Below are 10170 nucleotides of genomic sequence, written 5' to 3'. Positions count from 1 at the left end.
AGTTTACTATGACTCCGCAAGCTTCCCTGCTAGGTAGCACTGAACGCTAGCTTTTCTATGGACTTCCTACCCTTAGAATTTAGCTCCTGTGTTGTGAATTTTCACAAGACTTGGAGACAGTGACCTCATACTGCTGTGCAATCTGCCATAGCTTTCCAGCTGGACTACCTGATCTGCGCTCGAAAGTTGTTCGGAAACTGCAGTTCCTTTGGAACATGGGAGCCAGACTTATTTTTAGTGTGAAATGCGGGGAGCATTTAAACTTTGATTCTGTATTTGTCCATTTGTTTCCAGGTTCCTTCTGCATCCCTTTTGGGAACAGCCTTTTTTTTTATCCTGAGGGCTGCATTTGCTTCTAGGCAACCTTCTGAGGGCCACATGCTGGTGGGTGGAGCCAGAAGCAGAAGTGAGTGGAGCAATAAATGCTAATAGACCAACCACCCGCCTCTATCCTCCATACAGGCCAACAAGAGGCATTATCAGAGTTCAAGGGCACAGTCTAGTCAGTCAAACGCCTTCAAGGAGGGTGCAAAGCAGGGCCATTAAAGATGTAGCCATGGAGAGGGGCGTGTTAGCCTGGGGAGAGTTCCACATGAGACACATGGAGAGACCTGGAGGTCTGACTTTGGCCCTTGGACTGAAGGTTCCCCATCCCTGTTTTATGGTCTTAGTCCAGGCTATTTGAGAGAGTGCCTTCTCCCATAAGTACCTCTCTGCTCTTTAAGATGAGTCACTGAGACTCTTCTGGTGGTTCCCACGGTGTATTTCACTGATGATGACTGCCAATCAGGCTTTTTCAATGATGGCTCCTAAGCTTTGGAACTTGAAACAGGTTCATGTTGCAGGGTACCAGATAATCCAGGAATTTTCTCCTTTAAAGCACACTGTTAATATGTTTTTGTTGTATTCATAGGCTATTTATGGTCAGGTTCATGCGTCAATGCTCTTGATTTCTCTCATCGTGTGTTTCCACTACCATTGTTCTGATTCTATATTTTGTGTTGTTCCTTTTTTAAAAATCATTTCCTTACCATGAAGATTGTTGCATGAAGAGTGAGTTAACCAAGCCCCACCCCCCAAAAAATAAACAGTGGGTGTCTTGTTGTATTAAGCCCCATCTTACTAAGACTGAACAACCCTAGGCTTTATCCTTGGCTTTAAGGCTAGACACAGCTGCCCAAAGTATCCCAGTTTGGGGGATTTTTTTCTCCCTGGAGCTGCCCAGAATCTCTTTTCTTCAATGTGTGCCCCCGCCAAAAAATGTGTCCAGGCAACCCAAACACTCTCTCTCTCTCTCTCTCTCTCTCTCTCTCACACACACACACACACACACACAAACACACACACACACACACACAGCTCAAACCTGTTGCCAGCGTCCACTGTGCACAAATTAGAGGAGATCAGTTCTAGAGAGCATGCCAGAGGAGCAGCTACTTCCAGAGTCGTGCTGCGTACACACCAGCCAGGACAAAACAAGAGCCTTTAACACATTATTCTCCTTGCCCCATTATCTGATGTAAATTATAGGGCACCTCCTATCGGTGGTTTACCCTTCCGTGGACTCCCTGCAGATGGGCAGAAGTCAAGATATAGCCTGGCTTCACCCCAGTGCCTAAGTCAAACCCCTGACATCTGTAACTAATTAAGTTGTGGCCTATTTGAACCCATAAAACCAGTGTGTTTTATTGTTCTCCTGGGAACAATGGGCAAGATGGCGGGCAGCTGCTGCAACAACAACAAAAAGAATCCAGATTTTCATATCAACATTCCTTTATTAACATTCCATCTTGGTAGAAGCAATCACATGCAAAATGTTAAAAAGATATTTAGAAAGACAGCTGCACCAGCTCCTGCCAAAACTGGATGGATGGAGAGAGAGAGAGAGAGAGAGAGAGAGAGAGAGAGAGAGAGAGAGAGAGGACTTACAAAGTGGGGCACGGTGCAGAGAGGCCGAGGAAATGTGGGGTGTTCACAAGGCAGATGGAACAACAGTGTAGGGTGGTGTAAAATGTAGCTGAATAAGCAGGGGGGGAAATTCCTGCATGCTATCAAGGCCTTTTGAACATTTCTTGGAATGGTTGGATGGTGTACAGTCCTCCTTGCTACCTAGAGAATCTTCCTAAAAGCCCAGCAAATTCAAAGCAGAGAATACAGTCACTGCTTGAGTTTGCTCTTCTGCTTATCCCATGGCCTTCTTCCCCACCCCCTCAGCCCTTTTCCTGCCTGCTCTGAGCCCTGTAAGAAGCGAGGGAAGAAGAAAGTGTAAAAAGCCAGGATCACATCTTCTTCCTAACCTGCCAGCCTGTTAGAGAACTTGGACCGTTCTTCGTGCTCTATAGAGAGCATAAAGCTGGAGGTTTGAGTAAGAAAACAAGAATGAGGGAATTGAGTCAGGGGAGCCAATTGGGGGAAGGGGGAATCGGATTAATACAGCCTTGCAAATAATAACAACAACAATAATAAGTGGTTGTCTGCAAAAATATTTACTAGCCTGCTGTGGGCTAGCATTGGAGGGACAGAAGTGGTGTGCTATTGCATTCAGGTCCTGCTTTTGAGCTACCCATAGGCATTGGGGGGTGGGGGCACTGTAAAATGGTCCCTTGGCCTGATCCAGCAAAGCCTTCTTATGTTCTTATGACAAGGTACACTGAGTGGCTTCCTCTTCTCTCACTTGCTCTCTCCCTCTGGGCCCAATCGGCACAATGCCCTGAAGCTGAGCATGGGGAGAGGCATGGAGGCTATTCTTGTCTTCTTGCTCTGGTTTGCAGGCTCAAAGAGAGCAGGTGAACAGACAGTTCCAGGATGAGGAAGAGGAGGGAGAAACACCAGAAAATGACAGGGGGCCCCTAGTGGGTTCGTGCAGGTGCCCACCAATGCCTGCCCTGTGGAGTGCTCTTCCCTTCCTTTGCCCTGCCTTCCTATCCTGCGTGCAAAGCAGGGATGGGACACTCCGTTCCTCCTCTACCAGCTGCAAGTCTTTCATGGTTGCTGATGGCTTCTGGGCTAGTGCTTAATTGCAAGGGTGAGTTAATAGCAAATGCGGAAGGCAAAACGATTTAACCTGACTACACGGTTGATCCCAAAACTATAGGGCCGGACCATTACAGTGGTACCTTGGTTCTCAAACTTAATCCATTCTGGGAGTCGATTCGGCTCCCAAAACCATTAAAAAACCAAGGCACGGCTTCCGATTGGCTGCAGGAGCTTCCTGCACTCAATCGATAGCCACGTAAGCCTCGTTGGATGTTCGGCTTCCGAAAAACATTCACAAACTGGAACACTTACTTCCGGGTTTGCGGCGTTTGGGAGCTGATTTGTTCGACAACTAAGCCATTCGGGAACCAAGGTACCACTGTATAGTTTGCAGCCTGAAGACAAGAATGGTGCCCCTCTTCCCCAAACCAACTGGACTGGTACATGAATCTTGCCTCAGCAATGGTGATGAGACAACATTCTCCATCACACTTGAGGCAGTGTATGCAATCCTGGCTTCCAACAGAGGGCAATGGCTGGGGGGAGGAGCTCAGGAGCCACAGCTGCACCCCAGTACCTGACCCCTGAAGTCACTGCCTCACTCTGTACAATGGTAGGGCCAGCCCTACAGAACTTGGGGCTAGGAGGTTAGGGCAGCCACAATAAGCAACTTGCATGGTGGGGGGGGGGGAATGATACACACTGACTATCAGATTGGGTCTGTGCAAATGAAGAACCTGAAGGCTTATAACTGGGAGCAACTTAGCACTCCCCATGATCTACTGGCCCAAAGAATAAAAGGTAACCAATGGCTGTCCTACAGCTACTGTATAAGTTCATTTAAAAAGGGCTCACCACACCATGACAAGAATTGAGGACACCAACAGAATTAATATTTCAACCTTCAAACCACAACTGAACAGGAACGTTCAACAAAGGCTAGACTGATTAAAAATGGAGCTTGGTTGCGCAACGCCTCAAAAAGAATTTCTAAAACTGTCAGATGCAAAAGAATAAATCAGCATGCAACATGCAAGAAAAAGCTTTATGGGAACACCTCTCTGGGCTGACCAAGGAAAAGGGTGTTTCCTTTCTAGCTGGAGATATTTTAAATTTCAAGTGTGAAAGGTAGTATGAGAGAGAGGTTTCAGAAACAGCTTTGCAGGATTTTGATGTGTTTTTCCAAACTTGATGCCGCCTGTAATGAGGACAGACAAAACACCTTATTGCAATCCTATGCATAGTTACGGTACTCAGAAGCAAGCCCCATTAAGTTCAATGGTACTTACTCCCTGGTATGTGAACACAGGATTGCAGCCTCAGTCGTGGGGAGATAGTTTGAATGGACCTTCCTTGCACAAGTAACATTATGTACAGATTTCTGCCTGGCGCAAGTTCAGCAGGCAAGGAATGCTGCTGCAATTTTTCTGTGTGTTGGGACAGGGGGTGGGGTGGGGACACAGAGCTGGGATGGACACATATGAGTTGGTGTTAGGGATGAGGAAAAATATATGAACTGAAGCACAGCTATTTTTTGAAGCATGCCCTTCTCTGAATTTTGTGACGTAGTTCTCCAAACAAATGAAGTATACAAAAATATATATATTGGGGAAACTAGGCAGACAAAGGCATATATTAGTGAAAATAGCACCATACGTGCATTATATGAGGGGGAACTGACTGAAAACACTTGTCTGTTAGGCAAAAATGCATATAAAAATGTGTACATTAGGCTAAAATTCTGATGAATTTTCAGGAGAATCTTTTTTTAAAAAAAGGAATTCCAAAACTGATGCAGAAATGTGGTGGACTGGATAAACGAGAAACTGAGAGAAACCAAAATTGACAGGTTAACCCATCTCGACGTGGCACCCGTAACATCATCAACATGCATTTCCTTCTCCATTATTTTTAAAATGTTATTTAATTGGTAAGATGAAAGATGGGCGAATGGAGATATAAGAAAATCATTGCGTTCACAATCACAGCCATAGGCGATGTTAATGTGGTTTTATTTTATGTGTGTATGGTGTTGTTGTATGCAGTAAGGATCTAATTAAAAACAGCAGCCAATATTATGCCCCATCGAGCCAGATATTACAGTGGGACAAAATACATGCTTGTGTGCTGTAGAGCAAGCCACTATCATACCACTTGCAGCTCCACTGCCTTGTCTCCAGACTCTGGCCAGTGATGGAAAAGGCTTAAAGGCCAAGCTATAAGAAGAATAGCCTCTTTGCCTCTGCTCAGACTGCTTAGAATACAGGACTGAGTAGCGAATGCCTGGAGGGCCCCAAAAACTGAGAGGTGGAGAGGCAAGCTTACAGGTTATGAGCGCTGCAAAAGAAAGCTCCGTCCTATATTGCACAGGTGTGGGTGTGATATACGTGTATATAATTTGGGTGGGGGAATTGAAGAACAACTGATATGTACACAGGGAGGGGTTAGAGACAGCGTGCAAAGGAGGAAGCAAGGAGTGCCAATATGATTGTTATTTTTAACAGAAAGAATAGGGATAGCGGCTCTAAAAAGAAAGGCGGTCCAGGAGAGCATTGCATCTCTTCTGTGATCAGACTCAATGGGGTGGTGATTGTTCTTCTGGAAGTGAAAGGGTGCTGTTGAGAGGACCAATGGGAAACCAGCTTGGATGCTTCTGTGCCATTCCATTTCTTCTTAGACACTGTAAATAGAAAGATACATATTGACTCTGGCATTCGCAGACCTGCATCAACAGCTTCCTTCCTGACCCGTGGAGGGACTGCTTCCAAACCTCCCCTCCAGATTTCTTGGTAGGTTTCGGAGCTCCAAATTGCAGGGGTTTGTTTCCAAAGTGGAACCACCAATGAGTTAGAATTTGCCCTTATTCTCCTTTAAATAACATTTCTGAATTCTCAGTGGTAGATAATAATAATAATAATAATAATAATAATAATAATAATAATAATAATTTATTTATATCCTACCCATCTGGCTGGGTTTCCCAAGCCACTCTGGGCAGCTCTCAACAGAATATTAAAAACACAATAAAACATCAAACATTAAAAACTTCCCTAAACAGGGCTGCCTTCAGATGTCTTCTAAAAGTCAGGTAGTTGATTATTTCCTTGACATCTGATGGGAGGGTGTTCCACAGGGTGGGTGCCACTACCAAAAAGGCCCTCTGCCTGGTTCCCTGTGACCTTGCAGTAAGGGAATTGCCAGAGGGCCCTCGGCGTTGGACCTCAGTGTCTGGGCTCAATGATGGGGATGGAGACACACCTTCAGGTATACTGGGCCAAGGCCGTTTAGGGCTTTAAAGGTCAGCACCAACACTTTGAACTGTGCTCAGAAATGTACTGGGAGCCAATGTAGGTCTTTCATCTGCTTCGTAACCCTGGCATGTTCAGGAAGGGCTGGGAGAGACCCATCAGAAATCCTAAAAATTTGCTGCCGGCCACTGCGGAACAGGGGCAGCCAATGGGGTTTTGCAAAACCTCCAGATGTCTTGGACTACAACTCCCATCATCTCTGACTGCTCACCACACTGGCTGGGGCTGGTGGGAGTTGCCATCCACAATATCTGAGTGGTGCCATGTTAGCTACCTCTGGTGGAGACAACACTGAGTTAGGCAGTCTAATGGGCTGGCCCACTTTAAGGCACCTTGCTAGACTAGATTTTTATGTTGTGAACCACCCTGAGATCTATGGGCATAGGGCACTATACAAATTGTAATAATAATGATAACAATGATGATGATGATAACAATAACAATAGTAGTAATAGTAATAATTCCCCCCCCCCCCAACTTTCAGAGTCCCAATAAGGCCCACCTCTAGCACCTGGCCTGGGCACCTCTGCTGGGCACCTGAAAATAACCTGCAGTTTAAAAATAACCTGCAGTTATTCTTTTGGGAATTATAGGGACAGAACTACCTAAATTGTATAGAAATACAGTGGTACCTCGGTTTACATATGCTTCAGGTTACAGACTCCGCTAACCCAGAAATAGTACCTCGGGTTAAGAACTTTGCTTCAGGATGAGAACAGAAATCACACGGCGGCAGCGCAGCAGGAGCGGGAGGCCCCCTTAGCTAAAGTGGTACCTCAGGTTAAGAATGGCTTCGGATTAAGAACGGACCTCTGGAACGAATTAAGTACTTAACCCGAGGTACCTCTGTAACCAATTTCTTCTTTTTGGTGTTGTGCTGAACAGTCTTAAAGCAGGGATGCCTAACTGCAGGCATAGGGACCAAATGTGACTCTCCAAGCGTCTTTGTGCCCCCCCCCCTTTCCACACCACACCCCCTGTCCCAAGCCACACTCCTCACTAATCCTGCTTCACCGCCTCCTAATTTTTGCCTGGATGGAGGATACAATGCCCTTGTTGTTCTGCCCACTTTTGCCTCTGTCTCCACCCACCACTAGCATGTGGTCCCCACAAGGTTGCTCAGTAGACAATATGGCCCTCGGGCTGCACAAACACCACCCTTGTCTTAAAGGGTAGGTTAGTTTGATACAACAAAAACAAGAGAGTCCTGTAGCAACTAAAGACTGACAAATATATTATGTTCCAAGCTGTGATTCCAAAACACAAGTTCTGATTCATACTACAGTGGTACCTCGGGTAACGTAATTTCAAGTTACGAATGCGGCAACCCCGGAAGTGTATACTTCCGGGTTTCACCCCGCGCACATGCGCAGAAGCACTCTATTGCTCTGGTGCGTGTGCAATAGTGGCGCCTCCAGATACGGACTTGGTGCCTCCAGATACGGACTTTTTGGGGTAAGTGCGGACCCCCAGGACGAATTAAGTTCGTATCCAGAGGGTCCACTGTACTACTACTACTACTAATAATAATAATAATTTATTGTTTATACCCCACCCATCTGGCAGGGTTTCCCCAGCCACTCTGGGTGGCTTCCAACAAAAGATTTAAAATACTTAAAGGTTGGGAAGGGGGGAAGGGGGAAGGCATACTTGGGGAAGCAAGTGCACTGATCCCAGTGAAACTTACTTCTGAGTAAACAAGCAGAGTGGATTATTATAATAATAATTTCTTCTTTATACCCCGCCCATCTGGCTGGGTTTTCCCAGCCACTCTGGGCGGCTCCCAATAGAATATTAAAAACACGATAAAACATCAAACATGAAAAGCTTCCCTAAACACGGCTGCCTTCAGATGTCTTCTAAAAGTCGGATAGTTGTTTATTTCCTTGACATCTGATGGGAGGGGGTTCCACAGGGCGGGCGCCACTACCGAGAAGGCCCTTTGCCTGGTTCCCTGTAACTTCATTTCTTGCAGGGAGGGAACCACCAGAAGGCCCTCAGAGCTGGACCTCAGTGTCCGGGCTGAATGGTGGGGGGTGGAGACGCTCCTTCAGGTATACTGGATTGGGCAGGCCGGGGCGCTCAAGTGGGACTCAGCTCACATGAATGCAGGCTAATAACCTGCAAGCAACTCGAGCATCTCCTCCCTTTTTTGAGCCATGGGGAATCTCCCCCTCCCGCTTCGAATGAATGCTGCGATGATGATCCAAGGCCTGGACTGGCTGTGCCGGATCCCTGGTGGAAAGGAAGCTTGTGTTCTGGGCGTTGTTTGGAAAGCACACCGGGCTTAGGAAAGAGGCAGGAAAGCAGTGGGGCACTCAGGAAGCCCAAGGAGGCATTCGGAGAACTCGCCGTCTCCATTCAGATGAGGAAGTGTAGGAGACGAGGGCTTTGGATCTGACTTGAAAACAGTTCTTGCAGAGGGTGTGTGGGTGGCGAGCAACACTGGCTCCTGCTATTTTCTGCCAGATGGCTGATGATAACTCCTCTCTCTCTCTCTCTCTCTGGTTCTGTGGCTCTTGTTTTTCGCATTGCCTTGATACTGTGCAAAGCCGTGGCACCTTTCTCATCCTCAGGGAGGTGTGAATCATTCCCCTGGTCTACTGATGGGTGTTGCACTGCTGCCTTGGTGCCACCTGCAAAACCTGGCACCTGTGTCTCAAAACAGGAGACAAGCTGACATTTTAGGCACCAAGTTCCTTTCTCTGCTTCTGTAGCTTTACTGAGATGTGCATTGCTAGTACAGTGGTACCTCTGTTCCAGAGCCCCGTAAGCATCCTGAACTGAAAGCGACTCGCATCTGCGCGTGCGCAGGTCGCAATTCGCCACTTCTGCGCATGCGTGAGACGTCATTATGACCATCTGCGCATGCGCGAGTGGCGAAACCCGGAAGTAACACATTCCATTACTTCCAGGTCACCGCAGAGCACAACCTGAAAACACTCAACCTGAAGCAACTTCAACCCAAGGTGTGATTGTACATTCAAAAGGATGGGAAGGGGGGGGGGACTCTGTGTCTCATCATGACATTGTTGACCTACCCCTACCATCATAACTTGACTGCTGGTCATCCTGGCTGATGGGCGCTCTCAACTCAACAGCATCTACAGGACCACAGGTCCCGAGAGAAGAAGCTTGTTGGATCAGATCAGGCACCCCCAAACTCAGCCCTCCAGCTGTTTGGGGACTACAACTCCCATCAGGGCCAGTGGTCAGGGGTGATGGGAACTGTAGTCCCAAAACAGATGGAGGACTGAGTTTAGGGATGCCTGGATCAGATCAAAAGTCCATCTTGCTTGGCATCTAGCTGTTCTCCCCCCAAGCCACACAGCTCAGCAGATGCCTCCAAGAAAGTTCAGGATAGGACCCCTGGACGGTTAAGTCCAGTCAAAGGTGGCTATAGGGATGCGGAGCTCATCTTGCTTTCAGGCCGAGGGAGCCGGCGTTTGTCCACAGACAGCTTTCTGGGTCATGTGCCCAGCATGACTAAACTGCTTCTGGCACAATGGGACACCGTGACGGAAGCCAGAGCACACAGAAATGTCGTTTACCTTCCCACCACAACAGTACCTATTTATCTGCTTGCACTGGCGTACTTTTGAACTGCTAGGTTGGCAGGAGCTGGTACAGAACAACGGAAGCTCACCCCATCACAAGGATTCGAACCACCAACCTTCCAATTGGCAAGCCCAAGAGGCTCAGTGGTTTAGACCAGAGCGCCACCTGCCATCCCTATGGGGCAACATCAACCCCAGCAGCAATTCAAACGGTATTCAGTAGCATTTGTCAGAGAACATGAAAGTTCTGCCATATGGGCACCATAGCCAATTGCCATTTATAGTTCTATCCTCAAGGCATTTGTCTTAGGGAGGGGCCCTAACTCTGC

General features: G+C 47.3%; 1 protein-coding gene across 1 annotated transcript in view; it reads right to left on the bottom strand.

Moving 5' to 3' along the window:
* Window positions 1–4750: 4750 nt before the first annotated feature.
* The window catches only part of NRGN (neurogranin), a 50685-nt gene continuing 45265 nt past the window's right edge, over window positions 4751–10170 (bottom strand). The window contains exon 3 of the mRNA XM_079955311.1: window positions 4751–5656. The gene's annotated coding sequence lies outside the window, so the exon portion shown is untranslated. The remainder of the gene's footprint in view (window positions 5657–10170) is intronic.

The sequence above is a fragment of the Podarcis cretensis genome (assembly GCF_951804945.1).
Source record: "Podarcis cretensis genome assembly, chromosome: 15".
Lineage (NCBI taxonomy): Eukaryota > Metazoa > Chordata > Lepidosauria > Squamata > Lacertidae > Podarcis > Podarcis cretensis.
This window is presented reverse-complemented; position numbering and strand designations above follow the sequence as displayed.